The sequence below is a fragment of the Phyllobates terribilis genome, unplaced genomic scaffold, assembly GCF_046119375.1.
Source record: "Phyllobates terribilis strain yellow unplaced genomic scaffold, ASM4611937v1 Scaffold_8__6_contigs__length_399053987, whole genome shotgun sequence".
Classification (NCBI taxonomy): Eukaryota; Metazoa; Chordata; class Amphibia; order Anura; family Dendrobatidae; genus Phyllobates; species Phyllobates terribilis.
This window is the reverse complement of record NW_027362768.1, coordinates 16532164-16550198: the sequence shown is the minus strand read 5'-3', so window position 1 is coordinate 16550198 and position 18035 is coordinate 16532164.

Below are 18035 nucleotides of genomic sequence, written 5' to 3'. Positions count from 1 at the left end.
CTCGAACACTACGGGGGTGGCTCAACACTAGTCGTTACTGCTGCTGCCCTGCACCATCACCCCCATCCTCCGCATACACTGCCCTGAGGCTATACTCCTCCCGTGGGGAGTTATGCTACGCTCTGCTGCACCCACAACACCAGCCTCAGTGGTCTGCCCTGTAGCGGCGGTTCACTCTGACCGCAATCCACGGGTGGCGTAGTCGGACATTTAAACATGAAAACCACATAAATAGTTCCGCCACTGGTTTGACCGCCCTGAGCCACGGAACTGGGTCGCCGCCACGAAGACTACAACCACCAGCATCCACCAAAAAGGGTCCGGCTCCGGGTGTCCCAAGGCCCAGGGGGTGCGTCAGAACATTTTCATCACCTTTCACAATCACCAATGGGACAAGGCAGTGATGTCCTCTGTCCCCTCTCTTATACATCCTAGTGACGGAGCACCTGCTCTCATCAATTCGCCATAACCCCAATATTAGATGGATTGAGGTGGGAGGCACCGAGTACAAGTGCTCTCTGTTTGCTGATGATGTCCTAGTATATATCACTCAATCACATATATCCATCCATGCTGTTATGGCTGAAATAGATCACTTTGTTACATGGTAAAATTTTAAAATCAATGCAGCGAAGTCTGAGGCCCTCGATGTCTCCCTCCCCAAATCCATATAGGATTCCATCCAGTCCAACTTTCCCTTTGCCTGGCCCTCACAGGGTATCAAATACTTAGGAATTCCTATTCATAGAGACCTCTCCCATCTATGTTATCTTAATTTTGGGCCCTTTATTGAACAACTCCATACAGACCACGGTTGGCAAGTTAGAACTGTAAGATTCACTACGTGAACCACTGGTGTTTTGTGGAAAAGCACATGTACACCGCGTTCCAAATTATTATACAAAAAGTGTTTAGGAGTGATAAGGGAAGAATTTGTTTGTTTGTCAGTTAAACTCATTGATGGTGATGTGTGTCAGGGCTCTTTATATCACTGTAAGCAATTGCAGACACCTGTGCTAATTAGTTTGGCAGGTGTGTCCAATGAAAGGCAAGACTACTTAAGAAGGCTCTCTCACATTATTAAGCAGCCTGCATTTTCTGCCAAAATGGGAAAGAAAAAGGATGTGTCAGCTGCTGAGAAGCAACAAATTGTGGAGTGTTTAAGTCAAGGCATGACTACAATCAACATTGTGCGATGATCAGGATGAAGTGTCTTGGCAATCAAGAAGTATGTAGCTGATTCACAGTACACACGTGTGCGTGCTGATAAGGGCAAATTGAGGACTCTTTCCTACAGGCAATTACGTCAGGTTGAAAGAGCAGCGGCAAAAAAGCCTTGTCATAGCAGCAGACAAGTTTTTGAAGCTGCTTGTGCCTCCAACGTCCCCCGAACAACAAGATGCAGGGTCCTTCAGAGGTTTGCAGCTGTGCATGCGCCATCCTGTCGACCTCCTCTATCCACTTCACACAAGCAGAAACGGCTCCAGTGGGCCAAACATTACATGAAGACTGATTTCAAAACTGTTTTGTTCACGGATGAGTGCCGTGCAGCGCTCGATGGTCCAGATGGATGGAGTGGAGGATGGCTGGTTGATGGACACCCCACGCAAACACGGCTACAGCGCCAACAAGGAGGAGGTGGAGTAATGTTTTGGGCTGGAATCATGGGGAGAGAGATTGTCGGCCCCTTTAGGATCCCTGAAGGCGCTAAAGATGAACTCCATAATGTATGTGGATTTTCTCAAACAGCACTTCCTGCCATGGTTCAAGAAGAAGAACCGTGTATTTCACAGCAAGATCATTTTTCTGCATGATAATGCACCATCTCATGCTGCACATAAAACATCTGCATCTCTGGCTGATATGGGCATAAAAGGGGACAAACTTATGGTGTGACCCCCATGCTCCCCTGACCTCTACCCCATTCAGAACCTTTGGAGCATCATTAAAAGGAGTGTCTATGATGGCGGGAGGCAGTTCACATCTAAGCAACAGCTCTGGGAGGGTATTCTGTCCTCATGCAAAACAATTGAAGCAGAAACCATCCAAAACCTGACAAATTCAATGGACGAGAGAGTTCAGAAGCTCCTTTCGAACAAGGGGTCCTATGTGAAAATGTAACATCACCTAGAATAAAGTTTTGAGTTGAAAACTGTTTGATTTCAGTTTCTAACAACCTGCTAATGCTTATAATTTCAAAAATGACCTTTTTTTGGTCTTTATTAAAATGAAAAGGTTGATCGAAAAGTTTGGGGGATCTAAGAGTGTGGCAACCCAGTAGTCATGATTACTTCGAATTCTGACAATATGAGGGTCATGCTGCAGGTAGTGCAGCAAGAAGGCACTTATGTGCCTTGCGCATCTCGGAGCCCCAAAATTATTTTCCGGGCTAGATGCAGCTAAAAATTATTTTTAATTTTAAATCTGGTGAAGCTTTAGTATAGATGGCCTAATAGGATCAGTGCTGCACACTGCTACAAAGCCCAAATTATTTTCCAGTCAAGATACAGATAAACATGATTAGTAATTTGAAAGCTTAAAACGGTTGGTAGGGTGATTTTAACCAATCATCAAGCTTTTACTCTCCCCAGGATGACACAGGGGTAGAAAAGTCGTTTCGGATCCATGATTTGTTCATCTTTATGAACGTGAGTCTGTCTACATTATCAGTGGAGAGCCGCGTGCGCTTATCTGTCAGCACACCACCAGCAGCGCTGAACACACGTTCAGACAGAACGCTGGCTGCGGGGCATGACAAGATCTCCAAGGCGTAAGTGGCTAGCTCCGGCCATTTATCCAGATTGGAAGCCCAAAAAGAGCAAGGGTCCAGTGACACAGTCGTGGCTTCAATGTTTACTTGGAGATACTCCTGTACCATCGTCTCTAGGCGTTGACTATGTGTCAGACTTCTTGTCTCCTGTGGCCTTGCAAAGGATGGGCTAAAAAAGTGGTGAAATGATTCCGCAAAATTGATGTTACCAGCAGATACTGTGGTTCTGTTACGGTTTGAGTGATGAACACTTGACGGTCCCACGGTTGGCAAGTTGGAACTGTGAGATTCACTACGTGCACCACTGGTATTTTGTGGAAAAGCACATGTAAGATTCTGCAACAGTCTCTGCTGATACTCCTGCATGCGTGCATCCCTTTCTATGGCAGGAATAATTTCTGCAAATTTACTTTTGTACCGGGGATCTAACAGTGTGGCAACCCAGTAGTCAGGATTATTTCTAATTCTCACAATTCGAGGGTCATGTTGCAGGTAGTGCAGCAAGAAGGCACTCATGTGTGTTGCGCATCCAGGAGCACCAAGTCCCTGTTGTGTTGGTGGCGAGGTAACAATCATGCTTCCTTCCTCTGTCCTCTCCCCCCAACCTCGCACAACAGAAATGTGATCAAGGTCTCCCTCATCTGATGAGTCTTCCATCAGTTCGTCCTCCACTTCTTCCTGGGCTCCTGCACCTTCCTCACTAGTTTGGCTGCTACCATGCGCCCTGGTAAAACCATCTCCCCCACCCTCACATGCCTGCCGCCTTGGTGCTGCCGACCGTCTGGACCTTGCAGATGTTAGCCCTTCCGCATACAACTCCTCCTCCTCTACTTCCTCCACCTCCTCTTGTGCCACCACCTGCACCAAAACTGTGCAGAAGGGTGCATAGGTCCCTGATCTGAGACCACTCCTCCAGCGTGATTTGCCCCACCTCTGAATCTCGTTGGCCCAGGCTATACGTCAGAACGTATTGCACCAGGGCTTGTCGGTGCTGCCACAGTCGCTGCAACATGTGCAGAGTTGAATTCCACCGGGTAGGCACATCGCATTTTAGCCGGTGAAGTGGCAGGCCCAACGACTTCTGTAGAGATGTAAGTCGCTGAGCTGCGGGATGCGAACGGCGGAAGTGAGCACACAGCGACCGTACCCTCTGCAGAAGGCCATCTAGTCTGGGATAGTGGGCTAAAAATTGCTGGACAACCAGGTTCAACACGTGAGCCATACAAGGCACGTGTGTGACATTGCCCCGGCGAAGGGCCGCACCCAGGTTTGCAGCATTGTCGCACACGGCCTTCCCTGGTTTCAGGTCCAGTGGAGACAACCATTCATGAAATTGGTTCTCCAGAGCTGACCACAACTCCTCAGCTGTGTGACTCACATTTCCCAGACATTTCAATGTAAAAACCGCCTGATGACGTTGAGCCCTACTGCCAGCATAGTAAGGAGGTGTGCAGGATCCCTTCTGCGCAGTTAGAAAGCTTGTGGCATGACCAGACTGGCTTTGGGTGCAGGTGGAAGACCGAGAGGAGGTTGAGGAGGCAGAAGCAGTGGAGGAACTTTGACATAAAGAGGATTGACGCACAACTCGTGGGGACGGCAAGACTTGGACAGCAGCCCCTTGTCCTGCTGTCACCATAGTTACCCAGTGCCCAGTCAGCGACATGTAACGCCCCGTCCATGCCTACTCGTCCAAGTGTCTGTGGTGAAATGCACCCTGTCACACACAGAGTTTCTCAAAGAAGCGGTGATGTTGTGTGCGACATGCTGGTGGAGCGCAGGCACACCTTTCTTTGAGAAGTAGTGCCGACTGGGCATCTGGTACTGGGGCACTGCGACGGACATAAGGTCTCGAAAATCCTCTGTGTCCACCAGGCGGAAAGGCAGCATTTCTGTAGCCAAGAGCTTGCAGATGGTGAAATTCAACCTCTTAGCTTTCTCGCTGTTATGCACACGCCCGGGCTAAGCGGCGTGTGCGTGTGATTGGTAGTGATTCCACTGGACCGTGCCGGAGAGTGAATGCCTGGAGGGGCGTAACTAGGTATTCACCCGATCCGACCAGGGTCGCACGACGGCATACGACGCCAGTGCACCAAGGAGGAACCGAGCAGAGGGACCAGGTGCTACTCCAGGACAGACCCCGGACACGGCTGTTGACCCACACAGGGGAATACAGGAACAGACTGGTAGGCTGGCACACTGACTGGTGGGTATAGGCAGGCACGACTGGTATGCAGGCAGGCGGGTAAGCAGGCAGGGGGGTATAGGCAAGCACAGCAAGAGTGCAGACAGGGAGGCACTAGCAGGTAGGAACACAGGCGGGATAGGACCAGTACACACCGGGACTCAGGAACAATACAGGCAGAAGGGTACAGGCAGGGCAGGACAGGACTGCCGGAGCAGCGGGCAGAAGCAGGGCAGGACAGGACTGCCGGAGCAGCGGGCAGAAGCAGGGCAGGACAGGACTGCCGGAGCAGCGGGCAGAAGCAGGGCAGGACAGGACTGCCGGAGCAGCGGGCAGAAGCAGGGCAGGACAGGACTGCCGGAGCAGCGGGCAGAAGCAGGGCAGGACAGGACTGCCGGAGCAGCGGGCAGAAGCTGGGCAGGACAGGACTGCCGGAGCAGCGGGCAGAAGCAGGGCAGGACAGGACTCTGTTCACACGGAACAGACAGGAAGGGAAAGACAGAGCCAGACACCCACAGGGTACTTGCAGTGAAGTAGCGAGTGGACCACAAACTCACAAACGGGAGTACAGAGACAACAGGCAGGAGTTAGGTACGAGTTCAGACTCTGCAGAAAAAGGAAGGGAACGGACATAGAGGAAAAACAGGTAAAGGATAGGAGAGAGTTCAGACTGGAACTGAGTGTACGGAGGAGACTGACACTGCAGCGGGATACAGGAGCGGGTCTGGGAATACTGCCCCCAGAGAGGCGGGACGAACAGGCAAGGAGCGTGTTCAGACAGGACAGACAAGATACAGGAGCGGGTCTAGGTAATCGGCCCCTAGAAGGCGGGAGGAACAGGCTAGGAGCGTGTTCAGACAGGACAGACAAGATAACACAGAAAGGACTCAGTTCAGACACGGGAACTAATACCGCAAAGCAGGAGACATACAGGACTTAGTTCAGACACGGGAACTAATACCGCAAAGCAGGAGACATACAGGACACAGTTCAGACACGGGAGCTGATACCGCAAAGCAGGAGACATACAGGACTAAGTTCAGACACGGGAGCTGATACCGCAAAGCAGGAGGCATACAGGACACAGTTCAGACAGGCCTGGAAATACAGCCTCCAGGAAAGGCAGACAAGGAAACAAAGACGGGACCTGGCACCTTCAGAGTGCAAGCACACACTGAAGGAAAACACTATGCTCAGGCAGGGATAGAAGGGAGCTGCTGAGCTATATACCAAGTGTCAGACAGCAATAGGCTGAGGACGCACAAGGGGTGTGACCCACAGCAGGTACAAAAAGCAGGAAGTGATCGGGCGCCGCCCTTAAGCAGCAGAGACAGACACAAACAGACAGCATGGAGGGAAGCCAGAGAGACATTCCGGACAGGAGATCAAGTGCGCTCTCTTGCACAGTGGGAGATGGACCACCATGCAAGGACGCCGCCAGGTATGTTACAGTACCTCCCCCCTTACGCCCCCTCTTCTTCAGGCCTGCCAGAATCTTCCGCAGGGAATTCGAGGACCAGTCGTTCACTGGGTTGGAGGGGGACAGAGACTTGAGGGTAATCTCTGCTTCGAGGTACATCTTGTCAAGCTCACAGGAAAAAATAGACGGGTTATCAGGTACATAATGAGGAAAAGTCACTGTCTCTTTGTTATCTGGTGGTACCCCGGAGGATTCAGGAAACAACTGGAGGTCCTCCGCCGGGTCAGAAGAGTGCAGAGGCTCAGAGAAAACAACTGCTTCAGAGTACACTAGGTCGGACTCACTGGAGGAAGCAGGCGAGGTATCGGGTACCGAGTATAGGAAAGTCTCTGTCCATTCACCACCAGGTGGCACCCCGAAGGGTTCTGAACACAACTGGAGGTCCTCCGCCTGGTCGGAGGGGTGTAGAGACTCGGGAGTAACCTCTGCTTCGGAGTACACTAGGTTGGACTCACTGGAGGAAGCAGGCGAGGTATCGGGTACCGAGTATAGGAAAGTCTCTGTCCATTCACCACCAGGTGGCATCCCGAAGGGTTCTGGAGACAGCTGGCGGTCCTCCGCCTGGTCAGAGGGGTGTAGAGACTCACAGGTAACCTCTGCTTCAGAGTACACTAGGTCGGACTCACTGGACGAAGCAAGCGAGGTATCAGATCCAGGATATAGGAAAGTCTCTGTCCATTCACCACCAGGTGGCACCCCGAAGGATTCTGAACACAACTGGAGGTCCTCCGCCTGGTCGGAGGGGTGTAGAGACTCAGGAGTAACCTCTGCTTCGGAGTATACTAAGTTGGACTCACTGGACGAAGCGAGCGAGGTATCAGGTACAGAGTATAGGAGAGTCTCTGTCCTTTCGCTACCAGGTAGCACCCCGAAGGGTTCAGGAGACAACTGGAGATCCTCCGCCTGGTCGGAGGGGTGTAGAGACTCGGAGGTAACTACCACTTTGGGGTACCCATTGTCAGGCTCACAGGACGAAGCGGACAAAGTATTGAGTACCGGGTGTAGAGAAGTCTCTCTCCATTTGTCATCGAGTGGTATCCCGGAGGATTCAGGAGGCAACAGGGGATCCTCCGCCAGGTAGTAGAGGTGCACAGACTCAGAGGTAACCACAGCTTTGGAGCATCCTTGGACATGCACACCGGTTAAAGAGAGAGAAGCATCTGATGCCGGGTGCAGGAAGTTCTCCTGTGTGGAGTCTGGATGGGCAGAAGTCTCTTCGGGCAGGAGAACTGGTGCACTACCCACGCACATTACCCATTGGGGTTTCTCCGGGATACAGGGAGGTGAAGCTTCAGTAGGGACTTCAAGGTTGGGGTCAGGAGGTCTCAGGGAGGACAGACCCTGGCGTGACGGCTTGCCTCTAAGTCTAGCACGTCTGGACTGCCTCTTGAGGTTGAGAGAAGTATTCCGGAAAGCGTAGTCACCCTGTGAGGATTCTGGGTGGGCAGTAGTCTCATTGGGCTGGAGGACTATTGCGCTACCCACACACATTACCCATCGGGGCTGCTCCGGGATATTGGGAGGTGAAGCTTCAGCAGGAGCCTCCGGGTTAGGATCATCGAAGACCATTAGAAAGGCCACCAGGAAGGCCATTAGGTCCCGGAGAATCGGATCCTGTGTTTCATATAGGGGGTTGATCCATTCCAAGGCATCACCCGCCAGGTAAGACATCATAAAGGCCACTTTAGCCCAATCGGAAGGAAAATAAAGAGGGTAGGCCTTAAAGTGTAGCATGCATTGCTCCACAAATGCACGACACTGTCTTGGATCCCCATAGTAACGTGGCGGATCCGCAGGAACGAGAGCTGATAGATCCATCTGGACGGTGCGTAATTCGCCTGGAACTCAGCTAAGGGAAAAAAAATTTATTTATTTATTTTAATGCATATATTCGCTGGAAAACTTCTCAGAGGGCGAAGGCCGTGGGGCTCAACGGGAACCATGGCCTGAGCATGCTGTTATGCACACGCCCGGGCTAAGCGGCGTGTGCGTGTGATTGGTAGTGATTCCACTGGACCGTGCCGGAGAGTGAATGCCTGGAGGGGCGTAACTAGGTATTCACCCGATCCGACCAGGGTCGCACGACGGCATACGACGCCAGTGCACCAAGGAGGAACCGAGCAGAGGGACCAGGTGCTACTCCAGGACAGACCCCGGACACGGCTGTTGACCCACACAGGGGAATACAGGAACAGACTGGTAGGCTGGCACACTGACTGGTGGGTATAGGCAGGCACGACTGGTCTGCAGGCAGGCGGGTAAGCAGGCAGGGGGGTATAGGCAAGCACAGCAAGAGTGCAGACAGGGAGGCACTAGCAGGTAGGAACACAGGCGGGATAGGACCAGTACACACCGGGACTCAGGAACAATACAGGCAGAAGGGTACAGGCAGGGCAGGACAGGACTGCCGGAGCAGCGGGCAGAAGCAGGGCAGGACAGGACTGCCGGAGCAGCGGGCAGAAGCAGGGCAGGACAGGACTGCCGGAGCAGCGGGCAGAAGCAGGGCAGGACAGGACTGCCGGAGCAGCGGGCAGAAGCAGGGCAGGACAGGACTGCCGGAGCAGCGGGCAGAAGCAGGGCAGGACAGGACTGCCGGAGCAGCGGGCAGAAGCTGGGCAGGACAGGACTGCCGGAGCAGCGGGCAGAAGCAGGGCAGGACAGGACTCTGTTCACACGGAACAGACAGGAAGGGAAAGACAGAGCCAGACACCCACAGGGTACTTGCAGTGAAGTAGCGAGTGGACCACAAACTCACAAACGGGAGTACAGAGACAACAGGCAGGAGTTAGGTACGAGTTCAGACTCTGCAGAAAAAGGAAGGGAACGGACATAGAGGAAAAACAGGTAAAGGATAGGAGAGAGTTCAGACTGGAACTGAGTGTACGGAGGAGACTGACACTGCAGCGGGATACAGGAGCGGGTCTGGGAATACTGCCCCCAGAGAGGCGGGACGAACAGGCAAGGAGCGTGTTCAGACAGGACAGACAAGATACAGGAGCGGGTCTAGGTAATCGGCCCCTAGAAGGCGGGAGGAACAGGCTAGGAGCGTGTTCAGACAGGACAGACAAGATAACACAGAAAGGACTCAGTTCAGACACGGGAACTAATACCGCAAAGCAGGAGACATACAGGACTTAGTTCAGACACGGGAACTAATACCGCAAAGCAGGAGACATACAGGACACAGTTCAGACACGGGAGCTGATACCGCAAAGCAGGAGACATACAGGACTAAGTTCAGACACGGGAGCTGATACCGCAAAGCAGGAGGCATACAGGAAACAGTTCAGACAGGCCTGGAAATACAGCCTCCAGGAAAGGCAGACAAGGAAACAAAGACGGGACCTGGCACCTTCAGAGTGCAAGCACACACTGAAGGAAAACACTATGCTCAGGCAGGGATAGAAGGGAGCTGCTGAGCTATATACCAAGTGTCAGACAGCAATAGGCTGAGGACGCACAAGGGGTGTGACCCACAGCAGGTACAAAAAGCAGGAAGTGATCGGGCGCCGCCCTTAAGCAGCAGAGACAGACACAAACAGACAGCATGGAGGGAAGCCAGAGAGACATTCCGGACAGGAGATCAAGTGCGCTCTCTTGCACAGTGGGAGATGGACCACCATGCAAGGACGCCGCCAGGTATGTTACACTCATGGCTAGGAGGAAATGGTCTTTTACTTGTCCACATCTGAGGGACCGAGGGCTGGCTATTGTGCTTAGACGGGGTTGATAAGGGTGTCCCCGGCAAACTGCCGGTCTGTGAGGAAGATGCAGGCGGACATGTTAGGTTGCCTTGATCCAAAGGTGGTGCTATCGATGTCGGACAGCGCTCAACACCAGCTGGTGTTACCACCTCCAAAGAAAATGATGACCTGCCAATCACGCTGGCTGTTGCGGGTAAAGAGGTGGCAAGTCTGCGCCCCAAAACAGGTGTGACTGCTGTCCCCCCAGTCACAGAGGATGAAGAGGCCGCGGATGCACAAGATATGGCAGACGGTGATTGTAGCACACTGAGCTTCCCACTGCAACTTATGCTTCATGTCCATGTGCCGGTTCATGCATGAAGTACTCAAACTATGTATTTTTTGGCCTCTACTTAGCTTTTGCTGACAAATGTTACAGATAACACGAGTTGGGTCATCTTTATCGATCTGAAAAAATGCCCAGGCTATGCAAGGCTTAGCACCCATGCGACCTGAAGAGCCACCACGACTTGTGGTGAGAGGCAGAGTTGTGTTTGAGGATGCAGTTGTTGACGTGCTTCCAGTACTACGTCTCTGTCCAGGAAGGCGCAACCTGACCTCGTCGTCACTAGCATCTTCCTCCACCTCCTCTGCTGACCTCATCTCTTGGCTGACTGTGGGTTGACAGTAAGTGGGATCTCCGACCTCATCATCATCACCCTGTGCGTTATCACACCCGTCGTCCTCAGAGCCAACCTGTTCCTGCCCTGACAAAAAACTAAAGTTGTCGCTCCAATCAGGTATTTGAGTCTTATCATCGTCTTCCTCATTGTCTCCACCAACAGGAGTTACAGTTTGGGAATGAGGGTCTACATTATGGTCAGAACCTTCTGCGTCTGGTCCTGGATCCGACTCATAAAGATTCTGGGCATCAGTGCAGATCATTTCCTCGTCTGGATTCACAGAAGCGCTGGAGTCGACCTCTGATTCCCAGGCTATAGTATGAGTAAACAGCTCTGCAGACTCAACCATCTGTTCTACCTCATACTCAGACGGGCAGCTGGAGATTTGGGAGCTGTGAGGAAGCAAGTGCGATTTGGGTGACACCTTTGAGGACTGGAGTATTTGTGATGTTGAAGTTGATGTGGAGGAGAGCCCACTTAAAGGAGCACTTGATATCCATTGAAGCACCTGCTGTTTTTGTGCCTCATCTGGAATTTGTAGCGATTGGCGTGGCCGTAAGAAAGGGATCTTATCACATTGTCCGCTAAAAGAAGTAGACATTTTAGTTTGGCTGGAAGATGGTCTTTCTTCTGCAGATGTTACTGTTGCTTTAACACCTACCTCACGGACACAACCTTTTTTCCCCTTCCCAACACGCCTATTCCCCTTTCCACCAGCAGCAGGCCTTTTTCCACTCATTTTGGTGGTTAACTAATTCACAACTCTGGAGTTGTTTGCACAAAAAAACAATGGATGGTAACCGAGCAGAGCTGAGTGGCCAAACTGTGGTATTAGGCCAAAACTATTGGCTGGGTTAGATGCAGAAAAAAATTATTTTGAATTTGCAACCTGATGGAGGTCAGTATAGATGGACTAATACAAATAGTCCCACACACTGCTAGAAGCCCAAATATTTTTTCAGAGGTACTGTAGATGCAGATAAAAATTATTTTTAATTTGCAACCTGATGGAGGTCAGTATAGATGGACTAATAGACCAAGTCCCACACACTGCTAGAAGCCCAAATATTTTTTCAGAGCTAGATGCAGAAAAAAATTATTTTTAATTTGCAACCTGATGGAGGTCAGTATAGAAGGACTAATAGACCAAGTCCCACACACCGCTAGAAGCCCAACTATTTTTTCAGAGCTAGATGCAGAAAAAAATTATATTCAATTTGCAACCTGCTGGAGGTCAGTATAGAAGGACTAATAGAAAAAGTCCCACACACTGCTAGAAGCCCAAATATTTTTTCAGAGCTAAATGAAGAAAAAAATTATTTTTAATTTGCAACCTGATGGAGGTCAGTATAGATGGACTAATAGACCAAGTCCCACACACTGCTAGAAGCCCAAATATTTTTTCAGAGCTAGATGCAGAAAAAAATTATTTTTAATTTGCAACCTGATGGAGGTCAGTATAGATGGACTAATAGACCAAGTCCCACACACCGCTAGAAGCCCAAATATTTTTTCAGAGCTAGATGCAGAAAAAAATTATTTTTAATTTGCAACCTGATGGAGGTCAGTATAGATGGACTAATAGACCAAGTCCCACACACTGCTAGAAGCCCAAATATTTTTTCAGAGCTAGATGCAGAAAAAATTATTTTTAATTTGCAACCTGATGGAGGTCAGTATAGATGGACTAATAGACCAAGTCCCACACACCGCTAGAAGCCCAACTATTTTTTCAGAGCTAGATGCAGAAAAAAATTATATTCAATTTGCAACCTGCTGGAGGTCAGTATAGAAGGACTAATAGAACAAGTCCCACACACTGCTAGAAGCCCAAATATTTTTTCAGAGCTAAATGAAGAAAAAAATTATTTTTAATTTGCAACCTGATGGAGGTCAGTATAGATGGACTAATAGACCAAGTCCCACACACTGCTAGAAGCCTAAATATTTTTTCAGAGCTAGATGCAGAAAAAAATTATTTTTAATTTGCAACCTGATGGAGGTCAGTATAGATGGACTAATAGACCAAGTCCCACACACTGCTAGAAGCCCAAATATTTTTTCAGAGCTAGATGCAGAAAAAAATTATTTTTAATTTGCAACCTGATGGAGGTCAGTATAGATGGACTAATAGACCAAGTCCCACACACTGCTAGAAGCCCAAATATTTTTTCAGAGCTAGATGCAGAAAAAAATTATTTTTAATTTGCAACCTGATGGAGGTCAGTATAGATGGACTAATAGACCAAGTCCCACACACCGCTAGAAGCCCAAATATTTTTTCAGAGCTAGATGCAGAAAAAAATTATTTTTAATTTGCAACCTGATGGAGGTCAGTATAGATGGACTAATAGACCAAGTCCCACACACTGCTAGCAGCCCAAATATTTTTTCAGAGCTAGATGCAGAAAAAAATTATTTTTAATTTGCAACCTGATGGAGGTCAGTATAGATGGACTAATAGACCAAGTCCCACACACCGCTAGAAGCCCAAATATTTTTTCAGAGCTAGATGCAGAAAAAAATTATATTCAGTTTGCAACCTGATGGAGGTCAGTATAGATGGACTAATAGAATGATGCTATGCCCAAAAGATTTTACTTCACTAGGTGCAATAAAAAAATTGGTTTTCTATACACAGGTGTTATATCTTGCAACACAGATAGGCTACTCCACTGACTAACACACTCTGCAATAGGCCAAAAAGGATTAGCTTTGCTAGATTCAGCCAAATGCTGTGAAAAAAACTTGCACAGCACTGGCACAGACCTGCCTGGCAAAAACTGATAGGAACTCATATAACCTAGTCCTGAAAAGGACTCCAATTACAATTAGTCTTTACTCCCACAACCTATCTATTTAAGAGCACAGACCTTCCTGATAAAAGTCGTAGGAAATGCTGTAACCTAGTCCTTAAAAGGACTGCAATCACAACTATTCCCTACTCCCAAGCTATCTGTATATTTGTGCGAAAATTGGCTTGAAATTAACAAGGTATAGCGCACACAGCAACAGCGGTGCCGTCTAACACGCAGCTGCAGCAGTGAGAAAATGGTGGCGACGGGGAAAATGGCTTGGTCTTATAGGGCAAGGACATGTGACATACACTGCCAATGACACATGCCCTTGCTTGTGTGAAAAAAGCACTTCGCTCCGTGTGTGCGCTGCTGATAGGCTGACAGATTGCACCTCCCCACTGCAAATGCGGGAAAGAGAAAAAAAAATGGAGATCTTCATTATTCCTGCAGAGATCCATCCCCTTCCCCTCCCCCCACCCCGCTGTACACTCAAACTGCGTATTAACATTAATTTTCATCATTACTGAGAAAAAATCCAGTTATGATTTTGGTGCACGAACAGTTATCGAACATAACCTCGAACAGCCGAATTTTTCTCAAATTGTTCGTGTTCGCCGAACGGCTCGAACACCGCCCAAAACAGCTCGAATTTGAGATTGGCGAACAGTTCGAGTAGAACAACGCTCATCTCTAATAATAAAGGAAATACAGCAATTTCAAATTTCAATATCTACACTCCAACCAAGCAAAAAGGCTATAGAATTATAATGAAACAAAAGGCATATTACAGAGTTGTGCCCGTGAGAGCCCAAATTCATTGTCTTCACAGATAATTGGTTTTGTATGTCTATAATTCTAAACTCACTTGTTCTTTCTTTTCCTCTTTCCAGATTCCCCTTCTCACGGAGACCAAGCTTTATGCACAATAAAGAAAATTAACTTAAATCAATGACCAAAAATGCACACGACCAGGAAGTGTGAGAGTTTCCACATATTTCCTATACTTTTTTTTCACTTGTGAAAAAGTTTTAATCTTTAAGAGACAGAAAGTCAAAATAAATGTCATGTTAGGATTTTGACTTTTAAGAGGTCTTCAGTAAGTTTCATTGCATACTGTGCACCTAGTAGATTTCATTGGGCACTGACATTCAAATTTAAATAGCCTTATTGTCCCAGGCCGAATTCACCACTATAAAAAAGTCATCATTAAAATGCTGAAAACAGATTAGGTTTGATAGTCATAGTATATCCTATATGCCAAGTCTGAATCGCAACTGCCAGACCAAACCATCAAATGGTTCTATGGAAAAGTCTTGATACAGTGATCAGTATCTACCACTCTTAATGAAGGGGGAGTCAAGCAACTACTATACTTCCAAGGAGTGGAGTGGTCGACCCACAAAGAACACACCGAGACCAAAGTGTATGAGGCTATGTTCACACATTGCGTTTTTTTCAGCGATTTTTTTTTTTTGTGCATTTTTTATGCAAATTTTCTGCTGCATTTTATAGTACCAGCAAAGACTATGAGATTCCAGAAATCTCATTCACACACCTTGTTGTTTTTGTTACTATTTTGTTCTTTGCATGTTTTTTTGCAGAATAGAGCGTATCACTTCTTTAAGCGTTTTTCAGCGTTTTTCACCCATTGGAAGTAATGGATGGTGAAAAAACGCACCAAAAATGCAGGTGTCAGTTTTTTTTCAGCGTTTTTTGTGTCAAAACCTGATGAAATAGAATGAGTTGTTTTTTTTCACTGAACTTTATGTACATGCATAAAGAGACAAAAGGACAGTAAAAAAAACACAGCAAAAAAAGACCATCAAAATCCTGAACAAACCTTCCTGGCAAGAGATCAGGTTTTGCTGCAGAAAAAAAAAACACCTAGTATGAACATAGCCTTATATAGTTCATGAGGTCTCTCATATTAGCTAATGTTAATGTTCATAGACCCACCAATAAAAGGACATTGAACAACAATAGTGTGCATGGCAGGATTGCAAGAAAAAAGTCACTGCTCCTTAAAAAGAACAATGCTGCCAATCTGCAATTTGCTAACGGTCAACTGGACAAGCAAAGAGGCCATTTAAGCAACATTTTGTGAGCATTTGCTATCAAAATAGAGCTTTTTGGAGAACAATGTTGTTTTTGGAAAAAAAGGAAAACACTGCATGACAGCATAAGGCTATATGCCCACGATGCCGGAATGCTCTGGATTTTTCCTGAGCGTTTCTGCATCTCCCTGGCAGAAAAAACGCATGCGGATGCATTTTTCCTGCCAGGTAGAAGCGTTTGTGAAGCGTTTTTACATGCGATTTCGCATGCGGGTTATCAAGCGCTTTTCCAAGCGATTTTAGCATCACGTGGAAAAGTGCTTGACAATTTGGTCACACTATATAAATCCATGCAACTGACATGGATTTATGTTGTGTGACCATGTTACGATGCTGCAAATGCAGCATCAATAGTAAAAAAAAGAATAAACTGTTGAAGAATAAAAAAAAACATTATACTCACCTTCTGATAGCCCCCGGTCTCCGTCTCTGGTGCATCTGGTGTCTTCGTCGGCTCGCGGTGGTGTAAAATGACTTTCCATGACGTCATTTAGTCATGTGACAACATCAGCAGTCGCGTGACCTGTCACATGACTAAATGACCTCATGGAAGATCCTTTTACCACCGCGAGCAGCTGAAGAGCCAGCAGCACCGCCTGGAGCAGACCGGGGGCCATCAGAAGGTAAGTATATGCTTATTTTTTATTTTAATTCTTTTTTAACTACAGGTACTATGGTACCCGGGTCTGGAGAAGTCTTATGAATTAATCGCATAAGATCCGCATGTGTACATGTAGTCATGCGGATCTTATACGATCCAATGCAAGTCAATGGCGGCGATTTCGCAGCGAAATTGCACTGAATTGGTCTTACTGCGGTTTTTACCGAATTCGCAGCGGAAATTTCCGCATGATGCGCACAGCACATGCGGATTTGCATTGCAGTAAATGGCAGACCCTATTGCAAGCGATTTTAATGCGTTTTCACAGCGAAAATACGCCACAAAAATGCATTAAAATCACCTCGTGTGCACATAGCCTAAACCCCTCACACAATCTGTGAATCAAGGTGGTGGTAGTATTATGGTTTTGGGTCTGTTTTGCTGGATCTGGGCCAGAGCAACTTGATGAAACAATGAATTCTAAATTATAGCAATAAATTCTAAAGGAAAATGTCAACAATAATAGATTTCCTAAAGGATGAAAAACGTGGTGCTATCTAAGTGTAGTAACAGATTTGATCAATTAAAAGGGTGAGTATCTATAGGAAATTACTCTCCTGATGCGGTTGTACAAACAGAAGCACAACTCCAGCTTGAAGTACGGATGAATTTGCAAAAGACTGTTGCCGACCTGGTGAGCTGGGATCAAACCCTGATACAGGAGTATCCCAAGGAAAACGTCAGGACATCTGTCCATGTGCTTAATCTCAAGAGAGTGTTGAGCAAAATAATGACCAAAAGCACATTAGCCATTCTATAAAGGAATGATCAAAGAACAACAAAGTTAAAGTTTTGGAATGGCCATGTGAAAGTCCTGACCTTAATCCTATAGAAATGTTGTGGATGGATCTGAAGTGTACAGGTCATAGGAGAAATCCTACCAACATAACAGAGTTGAAGCTGTTTTCTAGGAGGAATGGGTTAAAATTCATTAAAACTGATGTGCAGAATTAATCAATGACCAGAATCTTTTAGGCTAGCTGCAGACAAACGTAATTTTTTCATTCGAGAATCGGATCAATTATGCTAATCACACTCTGATCAGACTCTGATCAGAGTTTGACCAGAGTGTCAGCAAAGTGTGCCCCGATTCTCTCAGATGAGTGGAAGATTGAGAAAAAAAATGTCTCCATCTTCTCCATTGTGTCAGTCCATGGAAATCAGACTGCACTCAGATGTCATCTGCAGTCTGAATATTGGATCAAACTCGGGCATGCAGCAATTTTTTCAGACATTGGAAATGTGCTCTTTTAAATAAAGACAAAATCGAATATTATTGACTCATTTGTTTGAGTTGGTTCTCATCATCTACTTTTAGGACCTGTGTGAAAATCTGAAATATTTGAGGAGAAATATGACAAATTCTGATAGGTTCACAAAGTTTCTATCACCACTGTAGATACATGAAAATCTTTCAGGTTTTATTTTTTCCCCATGAAATGGTTAAGAAATGAAGAATTAGGTATTGTTTTTGTGCAATTCATGTATAGTAATATTTGATTCTCCCATGTCAGTTTTCAGAAAAAGTTTCCAAGTAACAGAATAGAGAAATATTTGTTCCAGTAATGTCTTCCTGCCCTTGACATTATTTCCAGATGTAGTTTGTCTAATCCATGGTCTGGAATAGGTTGGAGAACAGAAGGCTCAGTAATTTTACATTAAAA